The 25,763-nt window shown below is 26.6% G+C and overlaps 1 protein-coding gene across 1 annotated transcript in view; it reads right to left on the reverse strand.

The window, feature by feature from the left end:
* LOC129958958 (carboxylesterase-like) overlaps positions 1-25,763 on the reverse strand; it is a 502,035-nt gene that overhangs the window by 342,736 nt on the left and 133,536 nt on the right. Inside the window, exon 2 of the mRNA XM_056071717.1 lies at positions 24,503-24,567. The gene's annotated coding sequence lies outside the window, so the exon portion shown is untranslated. The remainder of the gene's footprint in view (positions 1-24,502; positions 24,568-25,763) is intronic.

A 25,763-nucleotide genomic window follows, 5' to 3' on the forward strand; every position in this document is an offset into this window, starting at 1 on the left:
GATTTTAATAATAATGATAATAATAATTCTTTTTATTTTCAATATTTTGATTTGGAAAAAGTTAGATATTTATTATAAATTTTTATTTAACGATTAATGTTTTACGCATAAAGCTATACATGAAATATTTTATTCAAAATTCATTATTTAAAGGCTTGCTGTTCTTCTTCATCACCATCCTTACCCTTATAGCCAATTATACGGGGTTTTTTTTTCAATTCAGTTTAGTCAATTTATTCACATTTCTCTATTTCTATTTATTTATAAGGGAAAAAACACATAGTCAGTTTTAATATTATTCATATTCTAAAAGTGTATTAGATTACTTTACAAAATATGACTGATAGAGCTGGAAGACTGCATAGAAATTCAAATATCATTGATTTTTCAGTAATATTTTAATAATCAATAAATATTGATTCAAATAAATTAAATATCAGTAATTATTTAATTTAAGGCGATTTCTAACTAAAATTATATGCTTATTTCTTACGGTTTAGACATTAGATTTTGTGTCAAGATGACAGCTTATAATCATTTTGTATAGTAAGTTACATTTCATGTATTATTTATTATAAGTATTTAGAGCTTTCATATTACTAAATCATATCTCATTATTACTAAATTTTACAAATATTTGAAATTTTATTTATTCAGAGAACAATTCTAGAAATATTTCTAACTATAAAAATGCTGGATAATGAATTATTTAAAATGGATTAGATTTTAAATAGAAATATTTTATTTGAATTAAAATAGCGAAGATCCGCATTAAAAAACAACACAATAATTTTTGAAAGCGATTTGGATTTTCTGGCTACCTTTAGAAGCATAATTAAGTCTGAAATCCTAAAAGTATCGAAAGAAATAAAATACAATTTCATTATCAAGTAATTCTAAATCACGAATAGTTATTACTTTAAACATGCATAGAATAATATCATTTTTATCATAATCTTTCCATTTTCATTTTAAAGATATGCATTTGTTTAAAGCAATAATTCACTGAGGATAGATTATCAATTTTGGATTAGAAAGATAGAGTTTAAACTATAGATTGTTCAGCAAAACATTAGCATACTAAAGAATGTGAAATAACAAAATAAATTAAAGGTACCAAAAGGAGAAGAGAAAATCCTTATTTAGTTGAATCGAAATGTTATTAAAAATGAAGAATTCAGACTGAAAATTTTCAATTCATTACAGCATTAAATAATGCATATATTTTGAGTAAAATTTTAATCAAGCATAATCCTAAAGAAATAGTTTTATGATTTAATTCATGCCTGTTTTTCTAAATTCAGTGGAAATCGAAGTCTGTGTACATAGGCTTTTAATGTCGGAAATACAATTGATTAACATAATTTATTTTATCCGTCTTATGCTAATCAACTTAATAATAATTTCAAGAAATTAATTGATTCTAATTATAATTTAATGACTAATCCTGTTTACACTCTTTTAAAATAATGGTAGATGAAATTTAATAACTGCTAAATAATTTTAGTGAATGATGTTTCATTATATAACCTGAAAAAATAAGCTCAAATCGAAATTTTCATATTTGTTATTCACAAATTTTGTTATTGTAAAAATCTGAATTATTTGTATATTAAAGAGAATTAAATAAGCACCGTGGGTGGTTATTACTTAAGCTATTATAAAATGAGTATAAATTGAAACCCACGCTTTGCGAAAATAATTATTGAAATATTTAATCGTAGGAACTATCAAACTTTTTCTAGAATGAAACATATATATATAACTGGCTAGAGTTATGTAATTTTAATATTACTGAAAATTAGTTTTTCAATGGTATTAATTTTTATAAACAAAATAAGGGAATTCCAATGGGAACAGCTTTCTCAAGTGCTTTAGCTAATATTTTCCTACATTACTATGAGAAAAAAAATAATTAAATATAATTTAATAAACAGGTGGAGGTATATTGATGACCTACTTTTGATAAACTTCGACAATACTAATATTGTCACTAATTGCTATCCAAAAGATTTAATTCTAACAGAAACAAATAAAAATCAACTTGTGGCTACCTTTCTGGATTTAAAAATCGAAATTGCTAATGATAAAAAAATAGTTGGTATCTACGATAAAAGGGAGGAATTCAACTTTAAAATTACAAAACTATGTAACTATCATTCCAATCTAAACTCTAAAATTTTCAAAAATCTAATTTTCTCACACGTTAACAGGACAAATGGGTTTGCAATAACAAAAATTCCTATATTGAAGCATCAAATAACCTCATTAAAAATTTAATTAAAAATGAATTTCCTAAAAAATACTGTAATGTCAACTTTTTAACTAAACAAGGTATGGTTTGGTATTAATCCTTTACCTAAAATAAAAATAGAACTTTCCTTGCATATTAGATCACTCAATAGATGGCGCTGGGAGACTACAATTATTATTTACCTTTAATACGTTAGATTTTTGTTTTTAAAAAGCGGGAATCACAATCGATAGCTTAAAATTTCCTTGCTGATGCTGGTATGTTCTTTCCTTTTTGTTTTTCTTCTTTAATGGTTTAAGTGTTTTTTAGTATTTATTGTTTTTTTTTTCCTTTTTGTTATTATATTTTTACTTATTAGTGGCTATTTTCTTCTAATTTGTTGTTTTGTATTGTCCTTTCTGTTAAAATGGTATATCTCTTAGGCCTAATTTCAGGGGATTTTCGGGTCACGAGGATCATTATTAGATTTTCTTGTCTGCATTCCCTCACAGAAAAAAATCCCTTTTTTTGAATCCCTGCCTGAGGGTAACCCTTGAAAAAGTCTTCAGGCCTGATTTATTGATTTTAATACTTTATATATATATATAATTATTTATTTGCCGTTTGAAATCAATCATACTACATCTGTTTTGGGACAGGAATCATGATTTGTATTATAAGATTACGAAGTTTCATTCTTGAAAATTTTTTATAATTCCTGCAATTATATATTTGACTAATTATTTTATAAACACACACACACACACACACACACACCCACCCCACACACACATTATTTAGATATTTGAATAGATTTTAGTTAGATTTAGATATTTGAATACACACACACATATACAAAGAATTGTAAAGTATTGAAACATATATTAAAGCAAAGTATTGAAATCGTTAATATTTAACACTAGATATCGTACAAATATAGTTTTACTTTCAATATTAAGTGACAATAATATGGAACATAACTGTGCTTATATTGAAATCAATCTCACTTATCTGTCGACTTCAAGAGCTCCCTGTCAACGGCCCATAAAGTAAATGGAATGTTTCCTGTCAAATGCTTTGAAATATTTATCTATCCTTTCAAGTACTTTCACAGGAATTCGAGTGACGGATCCTTTGTTAAAGTGAATTTTATGGAAAATGAAGGCAGTTCATATTGAAGAAGAGACAAAAGTCATTTAATAAATGATGAAATGAGTTTATATGGAAATGTTAACTTCTATATTTTCAAAAAATAATAAATAGAATTTCAAATTTCAAATTTGCATGATTTATCAAATTGAAGAACAATACAACTAACGAGCTGTAGGATTCTCTTTTAAATGTTTTTACAAGAATTCGATTGTGTTCGTTAATAAACATATTAATATCCCATACGAATTATATTTCTGGCATAAAATAATATAGAATTCTGACAATTGAAATCGTTAATAGTTAACACTAGACATCGAGCAAATATGGTTTTGTCTTCAATATTAATTGACGAAGATATGGGACATAACCGTGTATGTATTGAAATCAATATCACTCATGTGTCGGCTTCAAGAGCTCTTTGTCAATGGCCCATAAAGTAAATGGAACGTTTCCTGCCAGATGCGTTGGGATCTTTTTTATATCCTTTCGAGTACTTTCACAGAAATGTCAGAGAAGAATTACTTTGTTAAAAATAAAGTGAATTTTGTGGAAGGCGATGGCGGTTAGATTAAATATGAGACAGATGCACTTAAAAAATGGTGGAATAACTTTATTTAGAAGTTTTAACTTCTATATATTCAAAACATAAATGATAGAATTTGAAATTTCAGATTTGTATGGAGTTTAATAAAATTTCAGAATAATAAAAATGACGAAGAATAGTACGATTCTCTTTTAAATACTTTCACAAAAGTTCGAGCAAGTAATGATTTTATTAGAGATAGAAGGAATTTTATAGAAGTAGAATAGGGACCACGTTGAAAGACTGATCGAAAGTATTTAATAAATATTGAGAAAGAGCTCATGATAACAGATTAGTTAGAGCATTTATTTTTTATAAAATTATTTATAGTCTGTCATACTGCTTAAAATCGTTATTGCGTCATCGACATAAGGAAGGTATTCGAATGATGCATAAATCATTCAAAACTCTCTACAGTATTGCCATTTGCGTTAACAATTACCATATTTTTTTAAAAATATTCGTAGGTAGAAAGTTCTCTCTAACAAAGGGCATGTCAAAGTTTTAATTAGCATGGCAATCGAAATTAATGTAAATCTTAAAATATTTCATTAATAATTTCTGGACATAAGTTTATATATTTTAAAATCATTTTACAATTCGCCTTTCATTAATTGAAAATAAGCCTTGTATTAATGCTAATTTCATTTATGCACATTTGTTTCTATAATAACGTTTTATATGTGTGTCTAAAAATTTGATATGTTTAAACAGTGGAAAGTGCTCAACAAAAGTCAACCGAATCGATGAGTTTATTGCACACTAAATCTATTATTGAGGTTTGAACTACTGCATACTCAACTGGTATCGTTCCAAGAGATTCCCACTTACCATCTAACCACAGAAAAAAAATTATGAATTCGCCTCACAATTCAAGAGGAACAGAAATATATTTTCTTTTTCATTATAACGAAATTTCTTATTTAATGAAAATTCTAAATGGGGATCGCTATAGAGGAGATCTATTCCCTTCGAAGAAGCAAAAACACTGAAGTTAACAGAATACTGAGATTTTATAGAACATACCTTGAATGCATACGATAAATTTTAATAAATCTAACAAATATTTAAAAGAATCTCCTTGTTCTTATGAAATCTAGCAGCATTCAGCTAAATAATACATATGTTTAAATTATTCAAATCTTTACAGAAATAAGATTCCTACTTTAATCAAAATGGCGACTTAGTTAATTCTAAGATCAATATAAGGAAATAGTGTGCCTTTTACTATGCTCTGTAATCTAATTTTCATTAGAACAAAATATTGGTTATGCCAGATAATCTTATAACTTTAAACGAGAAATCTTTGTATATAGATTTATTTATTTATTTCGTGTATCTCGGAAACGGCTCTAACAATTTGGATCAAATTTTATTTATAAGTTTATTCAACTTCCACTTGGAAGTGTGGGCAGCGCAGTAGAACAGCATGAATAATGCGTGTATTGCGGGACCTCGGTTGGAGTCGCGCTTTTTTTTTTAACATATGTATACATATTTAATATTATTGCTTTTCATGTTTATCTATATAGGTGTCTTTCCCAAAAAAAAAAACGATTTTTCACACAAAAAAGCCCACTTTTTATAACTAACTATAATAGCGTATGTTTCTATCTGCTCTCCTGCTAAAAATATGTTATAGCGCCATCTCGGACCCGATTTCACCATGATAAAATTGAGGGTAAGTTCAAAAATATAAGAAATGGTAGACAAATTGTAAAATGAATACTGATATGTAACAGGCTGTTTCCAATAACATGTTAAACTAAGCGCACTCATGATATTTTTTATTTAAATAACCAGTTCATTAGATTGAAAAATATATAATTCATATGTAATCAGAATGTGATTTGTATCTAAATATTTTCACCGATAAAACAGGATTTTACAAAAAAAAAAAAAAAAAAAAAAGTGCTTGTGAAGCTTGGTTTTTCAGATATTAATATAAATTATTTTTATTGTATCTCATCTTTTCCTTTATTTCCTGAAGATCCTCATTAATGAATTCCAAATTTTTTGACAGATCTTTTAATGGACCTCCGTGTGATCCTGCATCTCTTAAACGCACTCGTCAAAACTCAATTTGGGAAGACAGCAGGACGAGCTTTGGAAAATGTCTAACTTTGCGACCCATTAACTGCATGCGGGCCCGCACTTGCACCTCTTCCGTAGCCACCTCTTTTCTGTCAGGCACCATTCTTAATGTGAGTCTAGATTTATGGTTTCACTTTACGATCTCCAGTTTCATCCTGGGTAGCAGCAACTTCCCATGACAGCGGCATTCAAACATTAAGCCCGTCTGGCCACTCGGAAAACGACTACCTACTGCGATTCAGAACTGCCATAAAGTTCCGTGTTAAAAATATGTATTCTTCCCTTTCTAAATAACATATTTCTAGGTTCCTACGTTTCGAACCTTCGCATTATTCACCTATATGAACTTGAAGATTTATTTTTATTTTCATAGCACAACCCTTCACGATCGACGCTCTGAAGTCTTATTGAATTAAGATGGAGGCAAAGTTTGAAGTTTTACAGAATATCATCGTATAATTCAATAGAATATTGGAAAATGATACAAAAGAAAATAAGATGCATTGTTAGCTGTAATGAGATATGTTAAGTGTAGAATTACAAAGATTTTCAACTTCTAGGATATTTTATTAAGCGCCAAAACATTTTACTCAGGAATTACGGATATTGTTTTTTTTTTCTTCATATTTACTATCAAAATATAATGTATTTAATGTATATGAGAATTTTAAAATATTTGTTGCAAGACTAATTATTAGTTTATATTTTAATAGATGTTGCTAGCCTTTTTAATACATACTGCTAGAGACATTTAGCTTAATCTTTTATAATAAAGGTGGATGTTTGCCTGCACGTGTGTCTATGTATTGGCGTTCCATTTGATCTAGAGCAACTAAACTTGGCACATATGTACTTTGAAGGATAGAAATGCGCACTTCGGAGCGATTTTTTTGAAATTGTAATTGGTCAATTAATTAAAAACTAAACGAAATTTTAGCGTTTCTCACAATAACTTCCGAAAATATTACATCATCTCAAAGTTTAAAAGTAATAGTTTAAATAAAAAAAAATATATTTATCAAATTTGTTTTTGTATTTTTAATCAATTTTGCTAAAAAAATTATTTTAAGCGTATTTTTAAAAAATAATAAACCAAAATTTAACCTGTAGAAGTACATTACGCGTGTTTAGGAAAAAACAAATGTTATCGACGTGCTTAGATCACAATGACAAAAGTTGAAATTCAAAGATTAAATTGACATTCACTGCAGCTAAATCTAAAAAAGTGAAATTTTTAATACGCATTTGTGTGAAATGAAATAAGTAAAAAACGCGATTTTTTTCATAAAAAAAAATATTTACTGTGAGCTATTAAAATATTCTGTATTAATTCAATAATTCTGTATTCTCTAAAGTAAATGGGTTTAGATAAATAGGATATCCTCCTTAACCGGGGACTAACAGCTAATTTATAAACAATTAATATTAGACATATACATGTACTAGGAAAAAACGTCTCCTGCCGGTATAGTGTGGAAGTTTGTAAAGGTAGTAGTCATGTCTACTGACCACTACTCAGAATTGCGAGTTGATCTGAAAATAGCCCTATCTTTGCTTTAAAACAGGAACATGGAAAATCTTTTTTTTAATTTAGGAAATTACTAAATATGTAAAGAATAATATTTTATGTGGTTTAAGTTCTGAATAAATCTTTTATATCTTTATATTTCTTCAAAATTCTTCATCTTTGTACTTCTTTGTACTACTGAATCATAACATTTTCGATCTTAAGAGTCATATTTTGTAAACTATTCTTGACATAATTATATTTTAAATAAAAGAAAGGTCCACTCTTTTGCGACCAAAACTAAGTCAGTATGAGATTTGGATATTATTATTTTATAAAAGCACGTGAGTTTCGACCACTACCCCAGATATGATTATTCTAAAATAAAGAAATGTTTGTCTATCCGAAAATAATGATATTCAAATTTTATACCTTAATCAGATTTCGTTGCAGTAGGTTACATTATTTGATTTATAAATGAATCGATAATATTCTGTTGAAGTGGTTCCTTAAGAATAACGGAATGAAATTTAAACTTTCAATTAAAAATTTTCAAAAATTCCTTTATTGATTGAAATAAAATAATATTATTTATGTCATTTAAATAATTTTGAAAGTAAAAGTAGAAATTGAATTTTATGATGACTCAGAGAAATTTTTATTGAATTATTCTTTGCGATATTTCATAAATTATAAAAACGAAATATTCTATAGAACATATAGGACTTCAGTGTTGAATGATTATATTTTTCGTAATATATTTTTTTAAAAACATGATTGGTTCCAAATAAACACATTTTTTAGTCATTGTTTAACCACTTTATTTAAATTAAAGCTAACATTTTATGAGAGCTGAAAGAAATTTAGAGAAATGCACAGGAAACTAAACAGAATGATGCATGCTTCTAAAATAGTATGAGTTAGTATTTGAAACTTACAGCGATTTTGCAGGAGTATCTAGTAAGTTTAATTTACATAAAATATTTAATTGAAAATCTTAGCGAACGTTAATTCTCGTAAACATTATGGCTAAAGGCGGCTAGTAGTACATAATTCGATTATATTAATAAAACATGGTACACAGTTCTACATCTTTCATAAATTAATTTCTGAATCATTTTTATGATTCTCATATTTTATTCCAATATATGCCACGAGAAAAATAATTAGCTTTTAAAATACTCGATAAAATATATTAATAAAATATTTCTTTAAAACGTGAAATATTCATCCTAGCATATGTCTATAATTAAATTTCAATAGCTTTGTAACTATGCTTTCAATTTTTGAAAGACTCATTTTTGTATCAGAAAATCTACAAAAATATCAAAGGCATCATCTTAATTAAAACAGAAGGTGGTTTTTACATTTTCCTCATACATGACATTAAATGTCACATAGATGACATTAAATGTCATGTATAAGGAAAAATAAGTAATGAACACATGGCAATAAAAATAGAGTTATTTTTTCACCCTATGAAAAATCTGTTTCAAATAAACTTCATGCTTTCTTTGAAGTAAATAAATAACCTGTACCAGTCATTTAAAGTTAACCAAAACTGAGATTTTTGAACCTTGTCCCCACTCATTAGATTAGCATATAGACGTTGAAAGCCGTCAACAAATATAAAATAAATAATATGTTTTGCGCTTCAATGGCCTTTCTTTACTAGGAGAAAATAATATATTAATAATAAAAATTAATTTGACATTAATCATATGGTTGATAGGCATTTTAATTAAATTATTCTAAGAGCAATGACGGTATTGAAGGTAATTATGACAATGGGATCCTTTTTTATTTAATAAACAAAGTTTAAAAGTAAGAATAATAAATAATTTAGTAAAAAAAATCTAGTAATTTATCTATCTGCATCTTTAAATATTCAATAGCAGTTATTGATATAATGAGAAATTTTCCTTCTTATAGAGATGGATAGTTCCCATCATTTCTTAATTAACAAAGAAGATATTTTCTATAATTCTTCAAGTATTTAGATGATGGAAAACTATATAATAATTTAAAGAAATATTTTTGATAAAAGAAATGTGAATTTAGAAACATATAAAATTACCAACTAAAAGATTAATAATTACATTTTTTTTATATCCGTTCATTTGTTTACTTGATTTTTAATGAAAATAAATAGGAAAGAAAATTATTACTGAGAATCGTAGATAATTTGGTTCTGGAAGAATAACAAATTTAGAGAGAAAAACAAAATTAGAGAAACAAAATTAAAGAATAACAAAATTAGAGAGAATTTTATTTCAAAAAATACTTATTTTTTATAATTATGTTCACAAATTCGAGGAAAGATTACAGATTTTTTAAAAAAAAAATATCCCTGGACAAGTTTTAGTTAATTATCTTTAAATTTCACGAAAATGAAAAAAAGCGATTTTTTTTAAACATTTTAAACTTTAACATAGTTGCTGCTAATATATACTATAGTCAAGATATTAATCCACTGATAACAATAATTTGAATTATATGTTTTTTAATATCTATATTAATTTTATATTTTATATTAGGACTAATATCATGAAATTTAATTAAGGCTGGTTTAAGGATCATAAGCTAAAAATGAGTACACGAATAACTAAGAAGAAGAGTGATAATTCGTTTTGGAATAGTTGAGTCTCTAAGGAATTTATAAGTACTATAAATAGATATAAGTAAGTATAAAGACGGTAGATACCAATATAGAACGGTTGACCACTCATTAAAGAATATAAACTTTAGCAACGAAAGAAGAATTAGTAATAAATTAATTGGAAAAACCAACCAATGAAAGATTTGATCTCGGGTCAAAGAAATCATCATTCATTTATAAACTTTGAAGTTGATTTATAACTCATCATCAATCTAACTAAAAAAAGACAATTTGCCTTTAATATGTATTGAAAATTAGCTTTTAATGCATTGCTAATGGAAGTAAGGACCTATTGGATCCCCTGAAAATAATATTCTCCCCAATGATGATTGAGAAATGTTTAGAGTGTAGGAGATGATTAACTCTCTCGATTTGGTCTTTTCGATTACTAAGTATTATTGTATCCTTCTATTTGGTTGGGTTGCTTAGTGGCAACCTGCAATGATGCCCGAATGGTTTCGGCTAGGATGCAATAATAATCTGTATATTTTTATTTTATAAAGACTATTATGTCAGGTTTTTTAAAAATGAAAAACAATTTTTAATAAATTGGTTATTTTTAATCACCGCTGTTTGTGTTAAGCATTACTTAAAAAAAAATTAGACTGTCAATATGAACCTTAAGAAATATTGGACTTGCTGGTATATTGCAATATTGCCAGCTTGCCTGAAAAATATTGGAGGCGACTGCTTCAATTACTAAGATAAATTTTTCTATCTTTAAAAAAACGTTTAAGATAATTTTAGAAAGAATTATCAAACAAAGCAGCTCTTCTGTAAGTCAAATTTACTGCTGTTTTTATCAATTAGGATTTTATAGCATAACTCTCTTTCTTTATATATATATATATATATATATATATATATATATATATATATATATATATATATATATATATATATATATATATATATATAATTTATTCTCGTTAGTAACAATGGGTTTAAACTCAAATAATAAATTGTTAATTAATCCTCTATCATTTCATTATTACAGTACCGTAATAAAGCACTTTAAATTTTAATTATTACATTACCTATGTTTAAATTATTAATAAATTAAATTTTTATATTAGTTAGTAACGATAAATTAAGGCAAATATATTATGAATAAAATAAAGACGTTTCATATTAATTATGGAAAAAAAATCAAGAATGAGCAAACACATTCCATTGCTTTACACCAATTGCAGAAAACTTATACAAATAAACTGACTTAGAAAGCCTCCACACAATTCAAAAGAAAGAGCTTTTTCTAGGCTAAAAATTATTCCTAATCTGCATATTCCTCAATATTTATTTTATAAACCTTTTATCATAAGAAAAACTTTGTTTAAAGAAAACCAAACTTATTCTTTAATGAATGTCGACACAAGGAAGTCTTCAATCAGCTGCCGTTAAAATCCATCGGAATTTAGAAATGTGTGTGTGTGTGTTTTCTTCTCCTTTTTTTTTTTTTCTTTTTTCTTGCACTACCCGACAGCTTTTATCATGATGGCATTAACGAGTTTTTCTCTCTCGCCGACGAGTCCATAGCTTTCGATCCGATCTCACATCTGTATGAAAAGGGTAGGAAGGGAGGTTAAGGGAGGGGCGGAAAAAATTCTATTAAGTCATTGATTATAATTTGCTGTGAAGTCGTTTGCACCTGCCTATTCATTTTATTAATCGCTTTTAATGTGGAAAGGGAAAAAAACCTGGAAGCGAATTCTCTGTTCTATAGAAATTTGCTTTGTACTATTCTTAGAATTTCTAAGAAAAAAAATTCTTTTAATGGAAGGCGTGGCAAGATAAAAGCTATTTAGTTAATTAACTCAATAAAAATAACATTGCGAATAAAAGTTTCGATTTTGGAGGACAAAAGGAGGAGAAACATTTGGTAATTAATTATGGATGTTCTTTGCACTCAAAATCTTATAGCGTTTGGTTTGTGTAGTCATGTCTTTACTTAATTTAATCAAAGCATTGGAGTTTCTGTTCCTTTGAATTTTAATCAATTTAAATACAATACGACTATTAATATTAATTATTAAATACAACAATTATGATTAACTATATATATATGCCATTGGTTCAAAAATATCAAATTTAAGAAAATTGCTCATTTGAGAAAATTATTCACTTAATGATAACATCAGTTGCACTTTTAGAGTAGATTAAAATTTAATTTTTTCCTTGATAACATTTTTTAGGCTGGCTTCTTTATGCAATTTTTTGATATAAAACTCACTATAAACAAATATAACTGCTGATGATTTCTATGAAATTCCATTTCATAATATAGTTGTCTGCTTTAATTGATCTTGATAAAAATAAAAAATTATATAGAAAAAAATGGTTTTATTATATCATTTGGTAACTAATTTTTTAATCATGAAATATTGATAAGATGTTAATATACAGTGAACAAAATGGCAAAAATAATCTAAAGTTTATACATGGAAGTTTGGATTATAGCTCAAAAATATTTCCCAAATTTCGATTACAGGAGCTAACTTATACAATGATGTCATATTTGCCAACCATGTAAATCATGTGCAAATTCTAATTCTATCTCTATCAATCACCACAAAAATTCCTTTAGAATTATTCATATGAAATTCATTCTGTAGATATTTCGTATGTTTCAGTTACTATATATAAGACATCTAATATTGAGAAAAAAGAGAATTATTTTGAAATTTTAAAATTAATTTTATTTTTTATTTAAAATCGAACATAAAATGTTATTATGCTATAATTATTTTTAGATTAGAAGTTAAAACTTTTAAAAATAATTTTGTAATTAAATTTATAAAATAAAATTGTATTGTTTAGAATCAAACTATAATATGTATTTTCAGAATTGCGAATTGCGTATTTCCTTCAGTAATGTCTAAACCAACATAAAAAAAATCTTGAACCAAAACAAATCAAATAATGGCATTAAAGACATTTACGAATCTAATAATGACCTTTAGAAAATTTAAATTAGTCAATAAAAAAAGAAAAAGCAATCAGAAAATCTTTGACTTAATTGATTAAAGAAATTAATTCATAATCTGTTTTGAAAAGAAACTTTCTGCGTTAAAATCAATCAAAGATTGTAATGCAAAAAGAAAAAAAAAACTTCATCAATAAATAATTTGTACAATCTGTTAATAACCAGTGATATATTAATATTACTATATAGTTAACATGTAATATACTAATATATCATTTTTAAATTAATCTCAAGAAATAACTGAATGTATTTTTTTCTATACAATATCAAGGAAATTTTCTTACATTATAATAAACCAACTGACGTTTTTAAGAATGTTATTAAAATTTTTTATTTTTTAATATAACTATCTTTTACTTGTCGATTGGCAATTAAAGTAGAATTCAAAATATAGAAAATAAATATTTTATATCAATTTTACTAAAATGGCAATAGGAAATAATAAATTTTAACATTTTGTAATTTGAAAAAGGATTTGATTCTTTTTCTAAAGTAATTCGTAAATGTTTCAAGAAACAGAGAAATAATGTATTTTTTAATCGATTTTTCAGAACTTGTTTCAGTTGTCGTTATTATACCCATTAATTGCTATTTATATTTTTTGATAATATTTATATCTTATTTGTACAAAAAATATAGTGTTTCTCATCTCATTTGCTACGCCCAATGCAAAGAGATAGAGTTACAACGTAATATTTTGATTATTTTCTGATTAATAATTTGCTGAAGAAATAACGGCAGAAAATTCGTAGTTTTTAAGAATACAGAAATGTTGTTTCAAATACCATCTCAGCCGTTGAAGAAAGAAATAATTTGATATTTGCATTTGTAATTTTTTTCTTAAGAAATTTTATGTTTTCATACTAATATTAGTAATATGTATTTTTTTATTAAAAAAAGCAAGGAAACAACAACAAAAATGTAAGATATTAAATTTTTTTTATTAAATTTAATTTTAATTACTTTTATTATGCTATTTATATTACTCTTTTTTATTTTAAATAATACTGCTATGAAATGAACAAAACATCTTTTTATAACAATGGTCAGATTTTATTTACATTTTAAGTTTTTGTTCAAAATTAATTTTCTAATTCAAATGAATTGTTTTGCATAAATCTATTGACAATCTATTAATATAAATAATAATTTCGTAAACATTTCAAACCCTATTATTATTGATTAATATATAAATATTAATAAATATAGATTAATTATTATGTTAATCAATAATAATTAGTCTATAGTAATTTAAATTAAGTTTTGAAATATTCTTAATTATAATGCTGTTCTTGAAAGCAACAATACATTTTTTTGCCGTATTTAACTAATCGAAAAGATAAGATTCCAGTAAAGGAACGCAGTCTGGGACAAATAGTTTTCTCGAATATTGGGTTAATTGTAAGTATCTTGGTTTTATTTTCATTTTTAATATGGTGAAAGTTATTCTTAATTTACAATTTCTTCTGAAAGGTTTGATATAACTTTTTTATTATGAGATATAAGCTTTATTCCTTACTGTATTTATTGATGCCTTGCTTTTGGAAGAGGTATGATACTTAATTAGAAACTTTCTAACTATGATCAAGTAAATTTATAATTTTTTTCTTTTTTCTTTGGATATTATTTCACTTTTCAAGTTCAAGTTCTTTAGATATGTTGCACTATATTCTTGGACATAAATTTTATTGCATAAAGTATACAGAAATGAAATGCATATTACGTTTTCAAGCGTTCAGGAATGTCCTCGTTTAGAAAATTAAGTTCATTAGTGATTTTCCTTTCTTTACATCATAATTTATTCTAAGCCGCCAAAATTCAATTGCAAATATAATTTTACCTCTGAAAAATGCACTTGAATATACCGAAGGATTCTTCAAAATAATATATTATTTGATGCATTGCGCATCAAATATCTTATTAGAAATTTATATTCAATAATTATTTCAATTATTTCTTTTATTTATTGGAACGTGTTTAATATGAAACCAATTTCGGATAAACTAGCAAACATTTGCCAAACGTTAATGCCATTTAAAGCTTTTATATATTTAAAAAAATTAGCAAACCCAAAGGACTCGTGCTTGAATTTCAAATATCAATCACCGGTGCGAGTTTTTAAATTTTTATTTTACATTATTCACATTTCATTTAACTTATACTTTTTATATACAATTATTTATAATTTTTTATGAATAATAAATTAAATAAATTATATTTTCTAGATAATTTAATTTTTCTATACGAATCTTCAGCATCATTGGTTATGTCTTAAATGGCACCCTCTGCTCTTCCACCCTTCATTTTCGAAAGAGACCTCAAAAGAAATATTGCGCTATGCATTCTCTGTGTGTAAAACCTTGACAGATCTCCGCAATTAAAATATCGAATTGACACATTTTTATTTCATACGAAATCTCATAACATTCAGACTCGCCTTCCACCATTGCCTCCATTTTTTATAGATACCGTAAAGTAAAAATTTGACAGAGCTCCCAGCCTCAATAAATAGAGCGATTTCTCCTATTTTATTCGCCACTTTGCAATTATATTTAAACAATCAGTATGTATTACCACAGTGATAACTCAAAATTATGTTTTCTTTGGTTTTGATACGATATAATTCAACAAAGTCATTGACATACGGCAACTTATCAAATCTAGGACATAAGATAGTTAAGTCAAGACATAATTAGAATATTACTATTAACATAGTGTGAAAACAGCTAATCGCCGGAAGTGCTTAGTTCTTTTTAAATGCTAATATTAGTTGCAAAAACCAAAGTTAATTCAAAATCTTAAAAATTAATAATTATTTCTTAATAATGTTAATAAATCTATTTAAATCTCTCAATTATTCCCAATTAACTTTCAATTATTATTACCCCAATTAATTTTCAATTATTATTACCCCAATTAATTTTCAATTATTATTACCCCAATTAATTTTCAATTATTATTACCCCAATTAATTCCAAATTAATTTTCCATTAATTAATTAATTCAGTCAAATTCTTAATAAAGATAATAAGTATTTTTAATATGTAAATATGTAATATATAATAAATGATTTTATAGATTATTAATTAATACTTAGCTTTTTTAAATTTATTATTCTAATAAATCTGAAATGTTTTAATTAATCATTCAATATAATTTAATGATTAATATTGCTATACTTGAAAAGACTTTTTATTTGTTTTCCAACCTAAGTTGTAGAGTAAATTTACACAATCAATAACCCGAATTTTATTTAGGAAATAAGAAGAGGCATATTGTGAAACCATTCTTCAAGGCATTATCATTTAAAGAAGTATAAATAGCAATATTATTTATTAATAATATAATAATATATATTATAACAATATATTTGACAATCCTATATTATTTGCGCTTTGTTCTGGCAAAAGAGCAAATATTGTAAAGAAAGAAAATTATTAACAATTATAAAATTTACAAGTTTGCTTTACATTATCCAAACTTAAAAATACCAAGAATTTAAAATACGCGCTCATGGATTTTTAGTGTATTATATGGATGTAACAAATAAAAAAACGTAATATTTCACAATGAATCTAACATACAATTAATAAATCATATCTTCAGTGGAAAACACCTGTTACAAATTTTGAGTATTATCGCGTTTTTTTAAAGATAATAAAATGCACTTTTTGTTTATTTTATGTTATTCACATATTAGTTTACTTATACTATTCATATACAATAATTTATACTTTTTTATAAATAATAAATTAATTTAATAATACTTTATAATAAATTCATGCTACTTATAAATAATAACTTAAATAAATGCTACTTCTTAAATAAATTTATACTTTTTATATACAAACCTTCAGTGTCATTAATTATGTCATAAATGATCCACTATCCCCCTACAACCTTCATTTTGAAAAGAGACCTCAAAAGCAATATTTCATATACATTCTCTATGTTTAAAACTTTGATAGTATCTACCCAATTGACGTATAGAATTCATCAATTTTTATTTCATATCGAAACTCTTCAGAAATATGTACATACAACACTTCAAATTTTATCTCTGAATGACACGGAACTGAAATCTTCCATTATAATGCCTTCAATAGAAACTGTTCAATGAGATACTACGATGTCGTTAGTGAATGATTGCACTATGAAAATAAAATAAATCTCCAAGTTCATATTGCAGAATTTTGATATTGAATAGCGAAGAAATGTTTTATTCAGAAAGAGAAGTATTCAGGCCAGTGGAATATATATTTTTAACACGGAACTTTATGACACTCCTAAAGTGGGGTTGATAGTCGTTTTCCGAGTGGCCAGACGGACTTAATGTTTGAATGTTGTTGTCATGAGGAGTTGCCATCCAGTAAGAAACCGGCGATCGTAAGCTGAAACCATAAATCCAGACGCACATTAAGAACATGGGCTGACAGAAAACGCTACGGAAAAGGAACAAGTGCGAGTCGCATGCAGTTAATGGGTCGCAAAGTTAGACATTTTCTAATGCCTTCGCTGCTGTCTTTCCAAAAGGAGATTTAGCAAGTTCGTTTTGGAAGGGGTGGTATTAAACTGAGGTCCATTAAAAGATCCGCTGGAGATTTTAAATTGCATTAACAGGATTATATGAAATGTATGAAAGAGATGAAGATATTTGGTTCTATTTAGGGATTGTGCAGCATTATACTCATTTCGTTCGAATGTTGCGTAGAGAAATATAAAATTATGTGGTATTGTGTTTTCTTTAATACAGCCACAATTATTAATAAAGTCTATATTTTTATAATTGTTTGAAACTCGGCCCTTGGCATGTAACAAATATTTTATATTTATCTACTGAATACTTTTATTGAGTGAATACTTTTTATTGTGAATTTATTTTATATATGAATACTTTATTTTCACTATAATATATCTATGAACATATTCTTATGATAGTAACTAAAGCTGAAGGAAGATGAAGACTATTATTATCTTTGAACTTTGAAAAGAAAATAATAAAAATTAATCGAATATATTTTTTTATTAAACGAAATCCTTAGAGCCAAATTGTTAAGATCTTGTTCCATGAATTAGCTAATTTATTACAAGATTAGATTCTGTATTACGTTTGAAATAAAAAAAAAGTGGATCAGAAAATGTTTCTTAATTTTTGAATGAGAGATAGCCATTACATACTTGAATTTAATTTCCCCCCTCATATTAACTGGAAAGCACATCATCGTGAAACGAACAAAATGCTAAAAGAAGGAATGCAATAATCATGTAATTTGAATCAGGCTCTTTGGAAAACAGAACAAGTATTTTCTATATGATTAAAGAAAATTAATTTTCGAACTTTATTAAACAGTTTTATTTTCATTTCTTGTGGTAATTAAGTCATGGCCACAGCATAAACGTTAGTGTCAAATGCAATTATAAGATATCTAGTGTACGAGACAATGGTAATTTTGACATAACATTTATTTTATAATTTTATTTAAATTTTCAAATAGAAGTCACTATGAAAACTTTACTTAAACAAATAGCTAGTGAATTATAAACGTAGCTTTTAATTAAAAATGGCGGCAATTTAATTCAAAGTAATTCAGATTTAATAACTGAAAAAAATATTGCGATTAGGTGCTGATACAAATTATTACAATAAAATCAAAATTATTGTTTTATTTACTTATAATATATAAGCTGAAGTATTTTGTTTGTATAAAAGTTTGTATTATAGATATAAATTTTTTATAGATATATTCTTAATATAAATATATCAAAATTCATATTTTGAATCACATATGTACAAAATTGATATATTCATTCATTTAAAGCTACATGGTATACTATTTTTTATTCTTTAACAAAATTATATGGATATATATTGCGAGTATAAGGAACATGAGAAAATGAATCTGATATTTAGATGTGGAATTTATTTTTAGTTACAATTAACTGTTCAAAAATATTATTATTTGGTTAAAGGTTTTTTTAATATGTATATTATTTAAAACAGAATGGAAGTGAAAAATTTGTAAATAAGTTTTTAAATTTCTAAAAATTAATTGAAATTGTTTTACTCTTATTTCATTATCAATCCAGCACTTTTACGAATGTTACCCTGGAAAAAATTAAAATAGCACAGAATTTAAACCAATGACATTCCAAACCCCAAGGCTACCCCATTCTGTGCTCCAGCTAGATATTCTTATTCCCAAAAAAACATTTTAACTTTAAAATCCAAAAAAAAATTCATTAAAAGCGATTAGCTTTCATAAGAATGAATTCTAGCTCTTTCTAGGTGAATTCTAGCTCATTGTATTAAATCAATAAAATAGACTTGTAGGCAATAAATATTCACTCTTTGATGAACTGGCTGATCCCAATACATCTCATCCGATACAACTCACTGGCTAAACTGCATGCATGACTGACAAATTAATCTTCGGCATAGAAACCTGAGCCCACAATAAGCCAATTCATTTATAATTATCTCCTACCCAAAACAAGGCGTTACGCATCTATAAAAGAGAGCATCGAATAACCCTCGCTCAGATAAAAGACTTTTGTGAAGGAGATTTGTCAAATTTTCTCTGAATGCCCTCTTGCAGGCTCGTTAATGGGGCCAAATAAATTAGGGGAAGTTGAGATTATAATAGAGGATATGGAGCAGCTAATCCGCCAATTCTTTACTCCCAGTGGAGGATGCATGTAGAACTGGTGCGCAGTTAATGAGAAACTGTTTAAACTTAATGCTTATTGCTGAGTTAATGCGCGTGAAAAGGAAAATTCGGGCATCTAGTAATCTTCTGTGCCAATAGTTATTTTCGTGAACTTAGGCTTTTAAAATATTCAATAGTTATTTGTTTTTATGACAATTCCAAAACCATATGCAGTGTATTCTTTGCCATTTTTATATGCCGCTATACAATCAAAAGTGACTAATTCAAAAGACAAATAGTCTCAAATGTTCGGCCACTTCAAAATGAATTCTCTGTAATAGGAAAATAATTAAATATACATATTGGTAAGCTTAATTTTTCCTGTTCGAAGGGGCTGATATGTTAAAACAACTTGAACACTTCAAATTACAATTCAACTTGAAATTCAATTTGGTCACTTTTAGCTATATGCCGACTATAGAAAATGTAAGAATATCTGAAATATTTGAAAAATTCCTTCATTACATATTTTAGAATATTTATATTTTTAAATGACTGAGCATATATACAGGGTGTTGCCGAATTCGACCGACAAATTCAGAGGGGTGATAGTAGGCATCAGATGGATAAAGAATCGCCATACAACATGGGGTTTCAAACGACGTTTAATTGGTGAAAATCGCAAAAATATGGAGAGTAGGAGAACTGTTGGAAACTGTAAAAAGTTAATAAAAAAATAAGAAATGGTGTTTGAACTACGAATTTTTTTAAAGTAAAAGCACATTCTTAAAAGTTTTTTTTCATGCTGGTAACATGTGGATTTGATGATCTAGGGGGTCGTAAATTACTGAAGACGGAAAAGTAGTTTAGAATCCCTATTTGCAAAAATATTAAAACTCGAAGACAAATAAAAGCTTCAAAATGTAAGGAATTTTATAGTCTATAATTTGATATAAGCGTGTAGTGTGAGAACTGGGGAGTTTTAAAGATATTTAAGAAAAACTGAAATGGGCAGGAAACACTGCTGCAACATGAGTACCGATGTTCGCAGGAAACGTTCACAAATTCGAAAGACAAATTTAGAGCAAGAATAATAGGCATTAAGAGCATTAAGTAGATGAAAAATTACCAGAAAATATAGGGTCGCAGGTAACGTTTATTCATTGAAAATCGCAAAAACAGACGTCGAAAAGACAATGATTCTGACGAAGAGAATGGTCCTATGAATGCGAGGTTTAGGAGCAAGGTAATCGAGAAGAAACCGTTTCCTATGTAAATTTTTCATGCTTTCGAGAAAAATAAAAGCAGCGAGCAAGTATTCATTAATTAGCATTGCAGAATTGAGGGTCAGTATACTTCATTCGCAAACAACAAGTCAGATTTCAGGAACGTAACTTAAATGCGCTGGTGCTCCATCATGCATTAACCAAACTGTTGGTGTTCCCTGAGGTAACTCTGGAGGAACGTGCTGGAAGAAAACAAGGTACGTTTTGCCACTGAGGCGCTCGTGTCCAAATAGATGACTCTGCCCAGATGTTAATATCAAACTTGTGAGATGGTGATGTTCGACGAGATAGTGATGTGGGGATTTTCGAATAATCAAATATTCGCATTGTGCGTGTTGAAGACACCTTCTCTTGTAAAGAAAACTTCATCTGAGAATAAAACTCTAGTAGAAAAGTGTTCATCTTCCTGTGTGGCATCAAGCATCCAGCAAGCGAACGCCATCCGATTAGTGATTTTCATTGAAAAACGTTACCTGCGACCCAATGTTGTCTGGTAATTTTTCATCTGCTTAATGCCCTTAATGCCTATTATTCTTGCTCTGAATTTTTCTTTCGAATTTGAGAACACTTTCTACGAACATCGGTACTGATATTGCAGCGATGTTTTCTGGTTCCCATTTTAGTTTTTCTTAAATATCTTTAAAACTCCCCAGTTCTCACACTACATGCTTATATCAAATTTATAAAATTCATTACATTTTTCAAGATTTTATTTTTCTTCAAGTTTTAATATTTTTGTAAATATGGGTTCCTAATTACTTTTTAGGTTTCAGTAATTAACGACTCCCTTGATCATCAAATCCACGTGTTACCAGCATGAAAAAAAATCTTTTTAAGAATGTGTTTTCACTTTAAAAAAAGATTAGTTGTTGAAACACCATTTGTTATTTTTTTATTAATTTTTCACAGTTTCCAACACTTCTCCGACTCTATATTTTTACAATTTTCACCAATTAAACATCGTTTTGGTCATCGTCATGGGGATGCTGTATGACGATTCTTTATCCACCTGATGCCTACTATCACCCCTCTGAATCGGTCGGTCGAATTCGACAACACCCTCTATATATTATAATTTAGCATACGCGTGGCCGAGAAGAAGAAACGTTTTAAATTTTAAATTCCATTTATTTCAATACAGGAGGCATAGTTATAAAAGAGGTGATGATAAGCTGATGCCTGTTTACATTGCGATACGAGAGAAATGTGACATAATTTTTTTCCTTCGGTGATTTTACTATGAGATTCTGACAGAGATTTCTTCGACACATGTAGACTTAGGAAAGGGAATCTTAGATATCTTCGAAATATATAAGTGAATGTTAGGCAATATTATCTTTTCAATCGGTATATCGTAAAAAAATAATAATCATTAGTTTTCTACATAGCGGGTTGTAAATAATTAAATAAAAATCTGGGAATTGGGTAATAAGATTATATCTTAAAATAAAGCTAATATAGTCTAAATTTAAAAAAAAATGGAAATTAATCAGGATTTAAATTGGATTTAAAAATATCACACACACACCACACACGCTCGCGCACGCGCATATGTATGATTCTTTGTTTTCATTCTGCGTAAAATAATAATAATTATACATTCATAATCAGGTATAAAATATTTCAGAAGAATTAACCTCGATAAATTATGTTAGTGCAATGTTCCTGAATTAACTGTCATCTAGAAACTAGGAATCAGATGTTATAAGAAATGATCAAATTGTATCTTAAATATATGAAATCCATTGTGATTATGAGTATATATGGTCAACATCTTCTCCGAAACAACGGGGCCGAATTCAATCGAATCTCATGCAGTTATTCAAGACGAGAGAAAGAATATCGCCAGCTTTTCAAAAGTTATTTAAATGATGAATAAATTAGAAATGAACACAATTATTATCCTTTTTATGCTTTGAATTACTCAACTAGTAGTTAAAAAGGTTTTAATACGTTATTTGAAAACTACGTCATTTTTATTGGATTTAAAAAGTGATTTAATCACACATAAAGCTAACCTTAAGTTAATCACTCAATCGATGATAGCTTTTTTCATACTTTAGCGTATGTGAATAATATTTGCGGTATTAATATAGGAAATATTAACAACGTGGTGAAAAATAACTATAAGTGGCTTTCAAAAATCTACTGCATCAACTGTTATGATAACTTTATTAAAACAAAACAATAAAATTTTCTAAGAGACTCTAAAAGGATTTTATATATTATATATCAAAGTAGTTTCTACTTTAAGAAAGTTGTGCATAGGATTTTAATCCTGAGAAATACTAGGTATATCATTTAGTCTATAATAAACATCTAGGAAGTTAAAAATATTAGAATCTGTTTATTCAGGAAAATTCTAACTTCGTCTGGAATGCAACAATTAAATAGGAATTCTTGAAGTCGTTAGAAATGTCTGTAGGAACTTGAATGTATTCATAATTTTTCGTATATCGTTTACTTCTTTGTTGTATCGTTATTGAATACTTCTTTTCATTTTGTGAATTATTATTCAACGATTTACATGAAACACGACGTCAAATACTTAATGTCTTATTAATGAATGATTGTGCATTAATGTATTTTTAATGGGTAATATCGAACAATGCAGGCAACGCTCATTCTCATTTTAGAATTTCTGAGCATTTTAAGAAAAAGGTTATTGAAAAAGTAAAGTAAAATTAAACCATGTGTAGAGGTAAGAAGCTAATTTTCCAGCATTATTAAATTCCAAGATAAATAGAAAATATAATGAAAAAAAGATAATTACTTTAAATAATGTAAATGGAATATTATTATTTATAAATGTAAATAGAAAATTATTATTCAAAAATGTAAATGGAATATTATTATTCACAACTTTCAGTGGAATATTATTATTCACTGTCTTATCTATCCATCATATTAGGCTTTAGTAATGCATTTTTATGTTAAACAAATATTAATTAAAAATGTTTAGATGTTTTTATTTCATTTATAGTTAAAGATAAATAATTTTCTTTTAGAATTAATTAAATTTCTAAAATCAAATTGTTATGTTGAAATTTAACTCTATGAAACTTTATACACTAACAGTAAATGCAACAATTTTTACTTTTGAATCTATAAAAGTTTAGTTGTTAATAATTTCCATTGTAAATTAAATTTATTATGCAAAAATTAAATGCAAAATTATCGTTTGCTTTTTATTAGAATATACAATGAACGATACATTTTCTTCGTTATAGAAATGATCTTTAATATTGTTTATCTGAAAAAAGTCCGAAACTATAATAAATCCAAGAATAATTAATTTTGAGATTTTGTTTTTTCAAATACAGTTCTCATATTTTTAAAACAATAAATATAGATTTACCTGTTGTAAGAGATTTCAGAAGCAGCCAGAAGTCTAATCCAAATTGGATTCAATCAAGAAATATTCTAAAAAGAAATTAATTAATTAGAACATAAAAGTTAGACAAAAAGCCATTATAAAAAACTTTTCTACAAAGCGTTATTCACACAAAAGTTATTCTTTTTATTTACATAAAAATTAATTCATTGCGGTTAAATATTCAATGCATTGAAAAAACATATCACATGAATTATTCATCACTCATCTAAGAATAAAAAGCATGATTTTTTGTTATTTTTATATCACTATTTAAATAACTGTACAAAGGATACATTCAAAATCATAAATTTTATAATTTTAAAAGAGTATTTTTTTTAGGTTTAAAGTAATTGAATTAATTATTTTCTTGATATTAATCCTATTACATTTTATTTTGCATCGTTTTCTTGATTATAGAAAGAATTCTTTTACTGTTCAGTGTCCCCAATTGGGAACAAAGAATTCGTAATTTATTAAGAATAAAATTTGAATAATATTTTTTAAATGAATTTTTTTGAAGCGAAAGATAGCTTAAGATTTATATATTGAGATCATTTTTTAGAAATAAAATAAGGAGTGTGGGAAAATTCTTAAAAATTGACATTTTCATCAATTTTAAATTATGCGCATCATAAAAATTCATGCAACTTTGGAAACTTTGGAAAATTTCTAAAATTTGTTAACACAATGATCCACGTTGCCAATAACACATTGCGTATAATAATATAAATAGGGAATATGTATTAATTCATCACTTTTCTGTTTCCAACTAAAAATTGATTAGTTATCACTACTAAAGGAAAAAAAACACCAGTTAAGAAATTACATTAAATATTTTAAAAAACAGAAAGAAAATTTACTTTTATTTCAGCACAGTTTAGTTTAGTTATATTAACGTGTCGTTTTAAGCAATACTAGGGTTATTTTGGGACGGACCTCGTAATTTTGAACCGTGGTCAGATGACGAGGACGACACTCGCACTGGCACCCTCCCCCCCTCCCAAAATTTCTACACTACGAGAATCTTCTTTTTTTTTTAAGAAGAGAAAATTATTTAATTTCTCAAAACATTATTAGTAACAGAGCTTTTGATTGCAGATTATTCGAATTATTGTTTATTTTTATGGTAAGATAATTAAGAAATTTTCTTTAAATATTATTTTTATTTTTAAAATAAAATTAATTTAAATATGTTGACACACAGAATAAAAAAAAGGTTCGCATAGTAATAAACATTAAATCT

The sequence above is a fragment of the Argiope bruennichi genome, chromosome 2, assembly GCF_947563725.1.
Source record: "Argiope bruennichi chromosome 2, qqArgBrue1.1, whole genome shotgun sequence".
NCBI classification, from domain to species: Eukaryota; Metazoa; Arthropoda; class Arachnida; order Araneae; family Araneidae; genus Argiope; species Argiope bruennichi.